The following is a 14463-nucleotide window of genomic DNA, read 5'->3' as shown; positions in this document are numbered from 1 at the left end:
TTCATAATGATTACAGTCGCATCCCTAAATGGTAACAGTTTGAGAAACATGAGCAAATTTGAGCAGGTATTAGTGTCTGTTAAGGCAGACATGTTGTGTTTTCAAGAGACCAATTGGACAGACTCCAAAATGCAGGAGATTAAGAGTAAATGGTCAGATTTAATTTTTTGTAGTCATGGAGGGGATAAAACATGTGGTGTGGCTATTTTGATAAAAAAAATGATGTGGTGCAAAATGTAAAAGAAATATATGCTGACAATGATGGCAGACTTATTGTAATTGAATTTGAAGTTCAAAATGTAGTTTTTCGTTTAATTAATGTTTATGCTTCAAACATTGAATCTGAAAGGAGAGAAATGTTTCACAAATTAAAAACACTGTGCTCAGAAAACTGTATACTGATAGGAGATTTTAATGTGAGGTGTAGTAGAATGGATGCCTCTAGTTGTGCTAAATTCAGATATGACTCTTCTAGAAATGCATTATGGAAACTTATGAATGAGGAGAATCTAGTAGATATATGGAGGGCTGAAAATCCAAACAGAAGAGTATTCTCTAGAAGGCAGGTGGTTCTAAAGGAATTAAAACAAAGCAGAATTGATTTATGTCTAGCAAAACAAGAATTGGTGCAGAATGTTAAGAAGGTGTCATATACCTTTACAGCATATAGTGATCATGCAGTAATGTCATTTCAAATGGGTTTTGGTGTGGAGAGGAGAGGGGGAGGTGTCTGGTGTTTAAATGCCAGTCTGTTAAAGGAGGAAGGATATAGAAATGAAATTGTTGAATGTATTAATGATGAAATGTCTAATGTACTGTTAAAAGAGAATGTGTGTTTATGGTGGGAGGAAGTGAAAGTAAAAGTAAAAAATAGGAGTATTAGGTACGCAAAAAATCATAACCGTTTAGATAAGCAGAAAGAAATAATGCTTAGGAATAGGATGTTGCATGAACTTGAAAAGGCTGATACGGATCCAGACTATGATGTTGTGAATTATTTGAAAATCCATGCAGAGCTGGGTCGTTATGAAAAAAATAAATGTTTGGGTGCTATTGTTAGGAGCAGGGCACAGTACGCTTTGGAGGGAGAGAAATGTACATCCTTTTTTTGGGGTCTGGAAAAAAGAAAACAAACTAAGAGTTACATTGTAGAGTTGGAAGATGAAAGAGGTGTAAAGGTAAACGATTTTGTTGGGATCTTAGAGACAGTTGAAACCTTTTACAGAAATCTTTACAAAAAGAATGATGTAGATAAAGTGTGTGTTGTAAAAGTGTTGGATACAATTAGTGCCAAAGTATCGCAGGCAGATAGAATGATGTGTGATGAAGAGATTTCGATTATGGAAATCAAGGAAGCAATTGTTAGCACGCAAGGTAATAAAAGTCCGGGTTTGGATGGTTTAACAAATGAGTTCTATAAAGTCTTTGTAGATATTTTGGCACCCATTTTAGTGAGGGTGTTTCATTATATGGAAGAGAATAAGGAAATCCCTGAGTCTATGTCAACTGGAATGTTAACGATCTTATTCAAAAATAGGGGCAGTAGATTAAAGTTAGAAAATTATAGGCCTATTAGCCTTCTAAATTCGGATTATAAGATACTGACTAAAGTGTTAGCGAATAGGATGAAAAAGGTGATTGGGAGTATTATTGAATCAACACAAGCCTACGGCATACCTGGAAGAGATATTGCAGATGTAATTTGTACAATTAGGGATGTTGTTAATCAAATGAAAAATGAAGGTGGTATAGTTTTAAGTTTGGACTTTAACAAAGCTTTCGATAGAGTGGAGCACAGCTTTTTATTACAGACTTTGGAGAGGTTTGGGTTTGGGCCAAAGTTTGTATCTTGGATCAACCTGTTGTATAGTGGGGCTAAAAGTTGTGTTAAATGTAACGGAGTGTTAACAGATACTTTCCCTGTGGAGAGGTCAGTAAGGCAGGGCTGTCCTTTGTCAGCTCTGCTGTACAGTGTTTCTACAGAACCGTTAGCTACATTGATAAATAGTAATAAAGAAGTAAGGGGTGTTGGAATCCCAGGTGGTGGTGTCAGTGTTGTACATCAGTACGCTGATGACACTACTTGTACTGTGAAGGATATAGAAAGTATTGGAAGCATTATGGGGATCATAGATATATATGGCAAGGCATCGGGTGCTAAAGTTAATATAGAGAAGACTGAAATAATGTTTGTTGGGGATATCAATGTAAACGGGTGTGAGATTCCATTCAAGAGCGCAAAGGATTTTATTAAAGTGCTGGGAGTAAACATTGGTGTAAAGGAGAAAGAGGCAAAAGATATAACTTGGACTGGGATCCTTAATAAAGTCAAGCTAACGTTGAATTTCTGGAAAAATAGAAAACTAAAGTTACAAGGGAAAGTAATTGTTGCAAATGCTTTGGTATTATCCAAATTTGTGTATGTTTTGGGAGTCCTGGACATGCCGGAGTGGGTCCTAAATGAATTGAATAATGTGGTGTCAAATTTTATATGGGATGGTAAAGGAGTGAGAATATCTCAGAAAACATTGATTGCTGACTATGTGGATGGAGGTTTAAAACTTGTAGATTTAGATGTCAAAAGAAAAGCTATTAGGATAAAAACAGTAAAGAAATATTTGTATGACAGTGAAGATTATGGCTGGAAACACTTCTTTAGAGTCTACTTAGAGGAGAGTGGTGGTTGTGAGGATAATGGTTTATTGATGGGGCTCATATACATATGAGGTAATTCCAGGGTTTTTACCTGGGGAAGCTATTTTTGACATAATCAATGAATGGGATGAAGAGGTGGGAAGGGGAACAGTGAATAATATGTATGACAAGATAAAGAATAGTATACCAAGAGCATGGGTTGATTTAATAAATAGTGAAGTTGAAAGAGAAGATTTATTTGTATTTCCTAATTTGTTCATTGGTAGCAGTAAGAAGAAAGTACATTTATCTAGTATACCAGTGAAAAGATTGTATAGAATAATGGTAGGAAAAGTGTGTAGAAGGCCGGCTGCTGAGAAATTTTGGAAAGTAGTTTTTCCGGAATTGGATGAAAAAAAGATATGGGGAAATTTAAATGTAAAATATAATAGTAAGGAGTGTGAAAATAATGATTTCAAACTAAGACATAATAGAATATTTACAAAGGTGGTGCTAAAGAAAATTAATTGTGAGATAGAAAGGGAATGCGACGTATGTGGACGTTTCCCGGAAACTCTTATGCATTTGTTTATAGAATGTGAGGATTTAAAATATTTTTTTTGTAAAGTTAAGGAAATGTTATGTAGAAACTGGGGGGGAGATTTTGTGAAAAAGTATGCGTGGGAGGAACTTTTGTTATTTGGAGTGTCTGGTAAATGTGAGGGTGCTAATGTGTGTTTGTTGAATATGGTTTTGAGTTTTGTGAGGTATGCTATTTTTTGTAGGAGGAATTATGTTTCTTTTGACAGAAAGAGGGTTCAGGTGTGGAGTATCTTTATAGCACTGTTCAGTAAACACATAGATATGTTGTTTAATTATGGGATGGAACATTTTGATGAGTCTTTTGTTGAAGGGAGTGGGTTAATTTCACGAGAGGAGAGTGGAGGTATCACTTATAATTTTTGAAAGCACTGTTTTGATATTTTCTTTGTTGATAATTTGATAGGGGGTGAATTGTTCACCTGCCTCTGTTAGTCTAGTGTCTTCTGTATTGTTCTCTGTGGATTGTACTGTAAACAGTAGATTGTACTGTAAATATTGTAAACAAACATTTTTGATAATAAAAAAAAAAAAAAAAAAAAAATCACGTTCGCTTCACACGCGAAATGTCCCTGGTTCGAAACCGGGCGGAAACAACGCTCATTGACACATTCTGTAGTACCATAGTGGTAACAGAAAATTTCATGAATTCTTTATTTTGGAAATTCCAATACGTGCCATGAATATTTTTAAAATTCGGTTTACTCCTTGCAGAAAAATCAAGCAGCAGTTTCTGTAGTGTAGTGGTTATCACGTTAGCTTTACACGTGAAAGGTCCTCAGTTTGAAACCGGGCGGAAACACTGCTCTTTGACATGTGCAGTAGGTACTGTACTATTAACAGACAATAGTTATTTTCATAAATTCCTAATTTTGGAAATTTGAACACGTGCCATGAATATCTGTAAAATTCGGTTTACTCCTTGCAGATAATTGTTGAAGAAGATTCTGTAGTGTAGTGGTTATCACGTTTGCTTAATACGCGAAAGGTCCTCGGTTCGAACCCGGGCGGAAACAGAGCTCTTTGACACGTGCAGTAGGTACTGTACTTTCAACAAAGAGTTGTTATTTTCATAAATTCTGTATTTTGGAAATTCGAATACGTGCCCTGAATATCTGTAAAATTCGGTTTACTTCTAGCAGGAAAATCAAGCAGCAGTTTCTGTAGTGTAGTGGTTATCACGTTCGCTTTACACGCGAAAGGTCCTCGGTTCGAAACCGGGCGGAAACAGTGCTCTTTGACACGTACAGTACTTTTAAAAGAGAATAGTTATTTTCATAAATGCCTAAATTTGGAAATTTCAACACGTGCCATGAATATCTGTAAAATTCGGTTTACTCCTTGCAGATAATTGTTGAAGCAGTTTCTGTAGTGTAGCGGTTATCACGTTCGCTTAACACGCGAAAGGTCCTCGGTTTTTAACCGGGCGGAAACAGAGCTCTTTGACAAGAGCAGTAGGTACTGTACTTTCAACAAAGAATTGTTATTTTCATAAATTCTGTATTTTGGAAATTCGAATACGTGCCATGAATATCTGTAAAATTCGGTTTACTCCTTGCAGCTAAATGTAGCAGCAGTTTCTGTAGTGTAGTGGTTATCACGTTCGCTTTACACGTGAAAGGTCCTCAGTTTGAAACCGGGAGGAAACAGTGCTCTTTGACATGTGCAGTAGGTACTGTACTATTAACAGAGAATAGTTATTTTCATAAATGCCTAATTTTGGAAATTTGAACACGTGCCATGAATATCTGTAAAATTCGGTTTACTCCTTGCAGATAATTGTTGAAGCAGTTTCTGTAGTGTAGCGGTTATCACGTTCGCTTAACACGCGAAAGGTCCTCGGTTCGAAACCGGGCGGAAACAGAGCTCTTTGACACGTGCAGTAGGTACTGTACTTTCAACAAAGAATTGTTATTTTCATGAATTCTGTATTTTGGAAATTCGAATACGTGCCATGAATATCTGTAAAATTCGGTTTACTCCTCGCAGGTAAATGTAGCAGCATTTTCTGTAGTGTAGTGGTTATCACGTTTGTTCACACGCGAAAGGTCACTGGTTCGAAACCAGGCGGAAACAACGCTCATCGACACATTCAAGAAGTACTATAGTGTTAACAAAGAATTTCATTAATCCCTTATTTTGGAAATTCGAATACGTGCCATGAATATTTTTAAAATTCGGTTTACTCCTTGCAGCTAATTGTAGCAGTAGTTTCTGTGGTGTAGTGGTTATCACGTTCGCTTCACACGCGAAATGTCCCTGGTTCGAAACTGGGCGGAAACAACGCTCATTGACACATTCTGTAGTACCATAGTGGTAACAGAAAATTTCATGAATTCTTTATTTTGGAAATTCCAATACGTGCCATGAATATTTTTAAAATTCGGTTTACTCCTTGCAGAAAAATCAAGCAGCAGTTTCTGTAGTGTAGTGGTTATCACGTTAGCTTTACACGTGAAAGGTCCTCAGTTTGAAACCGGGAGGAAACACTGCTCTTTGACATGTGCAGTAGGTACTGTACTATTAACAGACAATAGTTATTTTCATAAATTCCTAATTTTGGAAATTTGAACACGTGCCATGAATATCTGTAAAATTCGGTTTACTCCTTGCAGATAATTGTTGAAGAAGATTCTGTAGTGTAGTGGTTATCACGTTTGCTTAATACGCGAAAGGTCCTCGGTTCGAACCCGGGCGGAAACAGAGCTCTTTGACACGTGCAGTAGGTACTGTACTTTCAACAAAGAGTTGTTATTTTCATAAATTCTGTATTTTTGAAATTCGAATACGTGCCCTGAATATCTGTAAAATTCGGTTTACTTCTAGCAGGAAAATCAAGCAGCAGTTTCTGTAGTGTAGTGGTTATCACGTTCGCTTTACACGCGAAAGGTCCTCGGTTCGAAACCGGGCGGAAACAGTGCTCTTTGACACGTACAGTACTTTTAAAAGAGAATAGTTATTTTCATAAATGCCTAAATTTGGAAATTTCAACACGTGCCATGAATATCTGTAAAATTCGGTTTACTCCTTGCAGATAATTGTTGAAGCAGTTTCTGTAGTGTAGCGGTTATCACGTTCGCTTAACACGCGAAAGGTCCTCGGTTTTTAACCGGGCGGAAACAGAGCTCTTTGACAAGAGCAGTAGGTACTGTACTTTCAACAAAGAATTGTTATTTTCATAAATTCTGTATTTTGGAAATTCGAATACGTGCCATGAATATCTGTAAAATTCGGTTTACTCCTTGCAGCTACATGTAGCAGCAGTTTCTGTAGTGTAGTGGTTATCACGTTCGCTTTACACGTGAAAGGTCCTCAGTTTGAAACCGGGAGGAAACAGTGCTCTTTGACATGTGCAGTAGGTACTGTACTATTAACAGAAAATAGTTATTTTCATAAATGCCTAATTTTGGAAATTTGAACACGTGCCATGAATATCTGTACAATTCGGTTTACTCCTTGCAGATAATTGTTGAAGCAGTTTCTGTAGTGTAGCGGTTATCACGTTCGCTTAACACGCGAAAGGTCCTCGGTTCGAAACCGAGCGGAAACAGAGCTCTTTGACACGTGCAGTAGGTACTGTACTTTCAACAAAGAATTGTTATTTTCATGAATTCTGTATTTTGGAAATTCGAATACGTGCCATGAATATCTGTAAAATTCGGTTTACTCCTCGCAGGTAAATGTAGCAGCATTTTCTGTAGTGTAGTGGTTATCACGTTTGTTCACACGCGAAAGGTCACTGGTTCGAAACCAGGTGGAAACAACGCTCATCGACACATTCAAGAAGTACCATAGTGTTAACAAAGAATTTCATTAATCCCTTATTTTGGAAATTCGAATACGTGCCATGAATATTTTTAAAATTCGGTTTACTCCTTGCAGCTAATTGTAGCAGTAGTTTCTGTGGTGTAGTGGTTATCACGTTCGCTTCACACGCGAAATGTCCCTGGTTCGAAACCGGGCGGAAACAACGCTCATTGACACATTCTGTAGTACCATAGTGGTAACAGAAAATTTCATGAATTCTTTATTTTGGAAATTCCAATACGTGCCATGAATATTTTTAAAATTCGGTTTACTCCTTGCAGAAAAATCAAGCAGCAGTTTCTGTAGTGTAGTGGTTATCACGTTAGCTTTACACGTGAAAGGTCCTCAGTTTGAAACCGGGCGGAAACACTGCTCTTTGACATGTGCAGTAGGTACTGTACTATTAACAGACAATAGTTATTTTCATAAATTCCTAATTTTGGAAATTTGAACACGTGCCATGAATATCTGTAAAATTCGGTTTACTCCTTGCAGATAATTGTTGAAGAAGATTCTGTAGTGTAGTGGTTATCACGTTTGCTTAATACGCGAAAGGTCCTCGGTTCGAACCCGGGCGGAAACAGAGCTCTTTGACACGTGCAGTAGGTACTGTACTTTCAACAAAGAGTTGTTATTTTCATAAATTCTGTATTTTGGAAATTCGAATACGTGCCCTGAATATCTGTAAAATTCGGTTTACTTCTAGCAGGAAAATCAAGCAGCAGTTTCTGTAGTGTAGTGGTTATCACGTTCGCTTTACACGCGAAAGGTCCTCGGTTCGAAACCGGGCGGAAACAGTGCTCTTTGACACGTACAGTACTTTTAAAAGAGAATAGTTATTTTCATAAATGCCTAAATTTGGAAATTTCAACACGTGCCATGAATATCTGTAAAATTCGGTTTACTCCTTGCAGATAATTGTTGAAGCAGTTTCTGTAGTGTAGCGGTTATCACGTTCGCTTAACACGCGAAAGGTCCTCGGTTTTTAACCGGGCGGAAACAGAGCTCTTTGACAAGAGCAGTAGGTACTGTACTTTCAACAAAGAATTGTTATTTTCATAAATTCTGTATTTTGGAAATTCGAATACGTGCCATGAATATCTGTAAAATTCGGTTTACTCCTTGCAGCTAAATGTAGCAGCAGTTTCTGTAGTGTAGTGGTTATCACGTTCGCTTTACACGTGAAAGGTCCTCAGTTTGAAACCGGGAGGAAACAGTGCTCTTTGACATGTGCAGTAGGTACTGTACTATTAACAGAGAATAGTTATTTTCATAAATGCCTAAATTTGGAAATTTGAACACGTGCCATGAATATCTGTAAAATTCGGTTTACTCCTTGCAGATAATTGTTGAAGCAGTTTCTGTAGTGTAGCGGTTATCACGTTCGCTTAACACGCGAAAGGTCCTCGGTTCGAAACCGGGCGGAAACAGAGCTCTTTGACACGTGCAGTAGGTACTGTACTTTCAACAAAGAATTGTTATTTTCATGAATTCTGTATTTTGGAAATTCGAATACGTGCCATGAATATCTGTAAAATTCGGTTTACTCCTCGCAGGTAAATGTAGCAGCATTTTCTGTAGTGTAGTGGTTATCACGTTTGTTCACACGCGAAAGGTCACTGGTTCGAAACCAGGCGGAAACAACGCTCATCGACACATTCAAGAAGTACCATAGTGTTAACAAAGAATTTCATTAATCCCTTATTTTGGAAATTCGAATACGTGCCATGAATATTTTTAAAATTCGGTTTACTCCTTGCAGCTAATTGTAGCAGTAGTTTCTGTGGTGTAGTGGTTATCACGTTCGCTTCACACGCGAAATGTCCCTGGTTCGAATCCGGGCGGAAACAACGCTCATTGACACATTCTGTAGTACCATAGTGGTAACAGAAAATTTCATGAATTCTTTATTTTGGAAATTCCAATACGTGCCATGAATATTTTTAAAATTCGGTTTACTCCTTGCAGAAAAATCAAGCAGCAGTTTCTGTAGTGTAGTGGTTATCACGTTAGCTTTACACGTGAAAGGTCCTCAGTTTGAAACCGGGCGGAAACACTGCTCTTTGACATGTGCAGTAGGTACTGTACTATTAACAGACAATAGTTATTTTCATAAATTCCTAATTTTGGAAATTTGAACACGTGCCATGAATATCTGTAAAATTCGGTTTACTCCTTGCAGATAATTGTTGAAGAAGATTCTGTAGTGTAGTGGTTATCACGTTTGCTTAATACGCGAAAGGTCCTCGGTTCGAACCCGGGCGGAAACAGAGCTCTTTGACACGTGCAGTAGGTACTGTACTTTCAACAAAGAGTTGTTATTTTCATAAATTCTGTATTTTGGAAATTCGAATACGTGCCCTGAATATCTGTAAAATTCGGTTTACTTCTAGCAGGAAAATCAAGCAGCAGTTTCTGTAGTGTAGTGGTTATCATGTTCGCTTTACACGCGAAAGGTCCTAGGTTCGAAACCGGGCGGAAACAGTGCTCTTTGACACGTACAGTACTTTTAAAAGAGAATAGTTATTTTCATAAATGCCTAAATTTGGAAATTTCAACACGTGCCATGAATATCTGTAAAATTCGGTTTACTCCTTGCAGATAATTGTTGAAGCAGTTTCTGTAGTGTAGCGGTTATCACGTTCGCTTAACACGCGAAAGGTCCTCGGTTTTTAACCGGGCGGAAACAGAGCTCTTTGACAAGAGCAGTAGGTACTGTACTTTCAACAAAGAATTGTTATTTTCATAAATTCTGTATTTTGGAAATTCGAATACGTGCCATGAATATCTGTAAAATTCGGTTTACTCCTTGCAGCTAAATGTAGCAGCAGTTTCTGTAGTGTAGTGGTTATCACGTTCGCTTTACACGTGAAAGGTCCTCAGTTTGAAACCGGGAGGAAACAGTGCTCTTTGACATGTGCAGTAGGTACTGTACTATTAACAGAGAATAGTTATTTTCATAAATGCCTAATTTTGGAAATTTGAACACGTGCCATGAATATCTGTAAAATTCGGTTTACTCCTTGCAGATAATTGTTGAAGCAGTTTCTGTAGTGTAGCGGTTATCACGTTCGCTTAACACGCGAAAGGTCCTCGGTTCGAAACCGGGCGGAAACAGAGCTCTTTGACACGTGCAGTAGGTACTGTACTTTCAACAAAGAATTGTTATTTTCATGAATTCTGTATTTTGGAAATTCGAATACGTGCCATGAATATCTGTAAAATTCGGTTTACTCCTCGCAGGTAAATGTAGCAGCATTTTCTGTAGTGTAGTGGTTATCACGTTTGTTCACACGCGAAAGGTCACTGGTTCGAAACCAGGCGGAAACAACGCTCATCGACACATTCAAGAAGTACCATAGTGTTAACAAAGAATTTCATTAATCCCTTATTTTGGAAATTCGAATACGTGCCATGAATATTTTTAAAATTCGGTTTACTCCTTGCAGCTAATTGTAGCAGTAGTTTCTGTGGTGTAGTGGTTATTACGTTCGCTTCACACGCAAAATGTCCCTGCTTCGAAACCGGGCGGAAACAACGCTCATTGACACATTCTGTAGTACCATAGTGGTAACAGAAAATTTCATGAATTCTTTATTTTGGAAATTCCAATACGTGCCATGAATATTTTTTAAATTCGGTTTACTCCTTGCAGAAAAATCAAGCAGCAGTTTCTGTAGTGTAGTGGTTATCACGTTAGCTTTACACGTGAAAGGTCCTCAGTTTGAAACCGGGTTGAAACACTGCTCTTTGACATGTGCAGTAGGTACTGTACTATTAACAGACTGTGACGTAGAAGTCCGTCACTGGCCGCGGGCAGCATTTGGTACTTTAACGCACGCACACATTCATCACTCCTCCCTGCTCCGTTATCAGATAAGTTAACAATGTGGGTCGACACACAAGTTAACGTCTCTATCTTAGTACATACATTTCACACTTACTTCAGTAACCAGTTAGGGTATAAAGAAATAAAGACAGGTGTTCATATTTAATATAAGCAATATTTAGTATACTTATCGATGTTATGGATGAGCACGGTTGTTTGTTCTGTTCCTCTCTCTCTCCATCTCTGTAGCTTCCAGGTATGCTGGATAAGGACCCGAGCTAAGGGAATTGGGGCTTACTTTGTAGTGCCTGTCCGGAATGGCTCATTAATGTAAACGGGCATATTGGAAGACACTGTCAGTAGTGATGTAATTTTGTAAATGTTATATTGTGATGTTGTTTCATAAACGTGTTGCAATGTATATATTTTGGTATGTTTAGATAAATGGAAACTGTATGTTGAATAGGTAATTGCTTAATTAATTAGTGTTAATTGTTCTGAGGGGAGGGGCTACCCCTACAAAAGGAGCCTCTCTTTCAGTTCAAGGAGAGGCATTTTGGATTGAGCTGTGGGTGGGGCAGCTTTGTTTTTAAGCTGTCTCATAAGGTATACGTTTGATGGCAGTACTGTTGTTTTGTTCCGGAATCACTATGTAAATAAACACCGTTGCACAGAAGAACTTTTGCGGCTCCGCCATCTTTTTATTTTTTATAGAGGTTAGGTTTTCCAGTTTAGCCTTCTGGCCTACTCTACGTGACATATGGTGGCAGCAGTGGGATGGCGCACCGCAAATCAGTGAATTCCAACAAGAGAGGTAAAGGAATGCGTACAGGATTGCATTCTCAGCAGCAGCATCAACTGTCATAAAAGGTAATTGAAGTTGAAACTGGGTGGAATACCATGGAATCTTCTGGTGAAGAGGTTAATTATGAGAAACTAGGAGCCCGACCAAGGGGCCAAACACAACCAGAACTGTTTGAACTACCGGTTGAACCAGCAGATACAGCAATAAGAGACCAGCTAACTGAAGGAGCAGTTGGGGGACCAGAACCACACCCAACCATGGTAGCCCTTTTCCAGCAACTTTTCACCTGCCTTGAGAAGAGGGACGAAGACCTCAAGCAGGAGTTTCGGGGCCTACGCCAATCTATCCTCACAGCTCCTCACCAAGTGGAACTCGTCAGTGAGAGCCCAAGATTGGGTCTGCCAACACCAGGACGACAAAGGCTCGACGCAGCAGGGACTTCAACTCCACAGCAGGATCCCCAAGCAGTAATGAGGCCAGCCCCAGCACCAGGAGACCAGTCCAGCAGTGTTAACGTTCATCTTCCAGCATTCCTGAGGAAGGAGCCAAAGATGCCCTCATACCAGCAGGGGGAGGACATTGAAAACTACTTGCTGAGGTTTGAGCGAATGGCCAAGACGTGGCAGTGGCCGGAAGTAGAGTGGGCCTGCAGGCTTGTCCCATTGCTCACGGGCAAGGCCTTAGAGGCTTACACAGCAATGGATGAGGGGCTGTCCAACGTCTACAAGGGCTTGAAGGAAGCGCTGCTGATGAAGTTCGACATCTCCTCGGAGACCTACCGTCAACGCTTTAGAGTTGCATCGACGCCATCGGGTGAGTCACCGACAGAGACGTACCACCGCCTCAAGGGTCTCTACCGACGATGGGTTCAACCAGAGGAGAAGACACAGGACGAGATCGGTGAGGTCATCATCCTCGAGCAACTTCTACAAGTTCTACCACACGACATTCGAACCTGGGTTCGAGAGCACGAGCCCAAGGACGGGCTTATGGCGGCCAAGCTTGCGCTGCAGTACCTTAATGCACGTAAAGGGGGCCCACCACGACCTGCAGCACCCGCTCCAAGGAGTCTCCGAGACACAAGGGACATCAGAGATACCCGAGATGGTGGAGGTAACTCTGGGGGTTATGTGTCTGGGAGGAGGGAGGTAAGGGATTATGCAGTTCGCTCTGATGGGAGGGGTCTGACCTGTTTTTACTGCCGACAGCAGGGGCACAAGGCTTCAATGTGTCCGCTACGTAAATCCAAGCTCTCAGGTTACTGTTATGTGCCCAGAGAGGGGGATGGTGTTCAGAATAGACAGACTGGGGAAGGGTCAGTCTTGGTACCTGTAAAAGTGAATGGTAAAAGTCTTACTGCAATGATTGACACCGGCAGTTCCCTGTCGTTGATCAGAAAATGTAATGTACCTGTTAATGACATTGATTACGGTCACCAGACACTGATCCAATGTGTCCATGGTGACCAGTCACAGCAGCCCACAGCTGAACTCACAGTGGAGATTCAGGGTCAGAAATACCTCCTCAAAGTTGGGGTAATGGCGAAGCTACCTTTTGAGATGATTTTGGGGAGGGATGTGCCTGTACTCTCTGATCTGTTGGGAAGTGTGGGGGGTCAGCTATATGAGCAGTCAGTTTGCCAGTCTGATGTTCAGGTGTCATGTTCAGTTGTCACTCGTGCACAGGCCAAAGCTGGTTTACAACCTCTGCCTGACTTGTGTGATAGTCTGTGTGAGGGGGGAACCAAAGGGCCCAGAAAGTCACGCCGCCAGCGGCGTCTTGAGAAGTATGTGGGAACCCCTGTACCTGTTGCTGATGTGTCTGGGTTAGAAGTGCAATGGGAAGTTCCACAAAATTTTGCTACACTGCAGAAGTCTGACGCAACCTTGAAAGGTTTATTTGATAAGGCCTTAGCTGGGGACAGCCAATCTTCATGTGGGGGAATATACACAGTAGACAACCACATACTCTACCTTGGGTCAGAAGCAGATAGCAGGAAGTTAGTGGTGCCATCTACATGTAGACCACTTGTTCTCAACCTTGCACATACAGTTCCATGGGCAGGCCATCTAGGGCAACATAAGACCTATCTTAGGCTAGGCTCCCGTTTCTTTTGGCCCTCCATGTATACTGATGTACAAACATACTGCAAAACATGCCCCACGTGCCAGAAAACCAGTGCTGTCCGTAGGTCTGACCGGGCTCCTCTATGTTCACTGCCAGTTATCTCTACCCCATTCAAGAGAATTGCAATGGACATTGTTGGACCCTTGGAGAAGAGTAGTGCAGGTTACCAGTATATATTGGTGATCTGTGACTATGCCACCCGGTTCCCAGAAGCCTTCCCACTCCGTTCCATAACCACTCCAAAAATAATCAGTGCTCTTGTTCAGCTCTTTTCTCGTGTAGGAATCCCAGATGAAATCCTGACGGACCAAGGCACAAACTTCACTTCACGACTGATGGTTCAACTCCACCGACAGCTGGGCATTAAAGGCTTGAGGACCACTCCCTACCATCCCCAAACGGATGGGCTTGTAGAGAGATTCAATCAAACGCTCAAGAATATGCTGAGGAAGTTTGTGGCTGACACTGGTAAAGACTGGGATAAGTGGTTACCCTTTCTGCTTTTTGCTTACAGGGAGGTGCCTCAGGCATCGACAGGTTTCTCACCATTCGAACTCCTCTATGGATGGCCAGTGCAGGGACCACTGGACCTGCTGAAGAAGTGCTGGGAAGGTTCCCCAGTAGCTACCTCAGGACAGGGGATTGTCCAGTACGTTCTCCA

General features: G+C 40.5%; 14 non-coding genes across 14 annotated transcripts; all 14 read left to right on the top strand.

Moving 5' to 3' along the window:
* The first annotated feature begins 4177 nt into the window (after nt 1-4177).
* On the top strand, nt 4178-4250 carry trnai-aau (transfer RNA isoleucine (anticodon AAU)). Its single transcript has one exon. It is a non-coding gene; the product is annotated as a tRNA-Ile (tRNA).
* A 141-nt stretch (nt 4251-4391) lies between these two features.
* Nucleotides 4392-4464, top strand: trnav-uac (transfer RNA valine (anticodon UAC)). Its single transcript has one exon. It is a non-coding gene; the product is annotated as a tRNA-Val (tRNA).
* Nucleotides 4465-5024: 560 nt separating this feature from the next.
* Nucleotides 5025-5097, top strand: trnav-aac (transfer RNA valine (anticodon AAC)). The gene has a single exon. It is a non-coding gene; the product is annotated as a tRNA-Val (tRNA).
* Nucleotides 5098-5864: 767 nt separating this feature from the next.
* On the top strand, nt 5865-5937 carry trnai-aau (transfer RNA isoleucine (anticodon AAU)). Its single transcript has one exon. It is a non-coding gene; the product is annotated as a tRNA-Ile (tRNA).
* Nucleotides 5938-6078: 141 nt separating this feature from the next.
* Nucleotides 6079-6151, top strand: trnav-uac (transfer RNA valine (anticodon UAC)). The gene has a single exon. It is a non-coding gene; the product is annotated as a tRNA-Val (tRNA).
* A 560-nt stretch (nt 6152-6711) lies between these two features.
* On the top strand, nt 6712-6784 carry trnav-aac (transfer RNA valine (anticodon AAC)). Its single transcript has one exon. It is a non-coding gene; the product is annotated as a tRNA-Val (tRNA).
* A 347-nt stretch (nt 6785-7131) lies between these two features.
* trnav-cac (transfer RNA valine (anticodon CAC)) lies at nt 7132-7204 on the top strand. Its single transcript has one exon. It is a non-coding gene; the product is annotated as a tRNA-Val (tRNA).
* Nucleotides 7205-7551: 347 nt separating this feature from the next.
* On the top strand, nt 7552-7624 carry trnai-aau (transfer RNA isoleucine (anticodon AAU)). The gene has a single exon. It is a non-coding gene; the product is annotated as a tRNA-Ile (tRNA).
* A 141-nt stretch (nt 7625-7765) lies between these two features.
* On the top strand, nt 7766-7838 carry trnav-uac (transfer RNA valine (anticodon UAC)). The gene has a single exon. It is a non-coding gene; the product is annotated as a tRNA-Val (tRNA).
* A 560-nt stretch (nt 7839-8398) lies between these two features.
* Nucleotides 8399-8471, top strand: trnav-aac (transfer RNA valine (anticodon AAC)). Its single transcript has one exon. It is a non-coding gene; the product is annotated as a tRNA-Val (tRNA).
* Nucleotides 8472-8818: 347 nt separating this feature from the next.
* trnav-cac (transfer RNA valine (anticodon CAC)) lies at nt 8819-8891 on the top strand. Its single transcript has one exon. It is a non-coding gene; the product is annotated as a tRNA-Val (tRNA).
* A 347-nt stretch (nt 8892-9238) lies between these two features.
* Nucleotides 9239-9311, top strand: trnai-aau (transfer RNA isoleucine (anticodon AAU)). The gene has a single exon. It is a non-coding gene; the product is annotated as a tRNA-Ile (tRNA).
* A 141-nt stretch (nt 9312-9452) lies between these two features.
* Nucleotides 9453-9525, top strand: trnav-uac (transfer RNA valine (anticodon UAC)). The gene has a single exon. It is a non-coding gene; the product is annotated as a tRNA-Val (tRNA).
* Nucleotides 9526-10085: 560 nt separating this feature from the next.
* On the top strand, nt 10086-10158 carry trnav-aac (transfer RNA valine (anticodon AAC)). Its single transcript has one exon. It is a non-coding gene; the product is annotated as a tRNA-Val (tRNA).
* The last annotated feature ends 4305 nt before the right edge of the window (nt 10159-14463 follow it).

Source organism: Salmo salar, chromosome 18 (genome assembly GCF_965601325.2).
Source record: "Salmo salar chromosome 18, fSalSal1, whole genome shotgun sequence".
NCBI classification, from domain to species: domain Eukaryota; kingdom Metazoa; phylum Chordata; class Actinopteri; order Salmoniformes; family Salmonidae; genus Salmo; species Salmo salar.
Note: the sequence above shows the minus strand (reverse complement) of the source record. Positions and strands in the feature narration are given on the sequence as shown.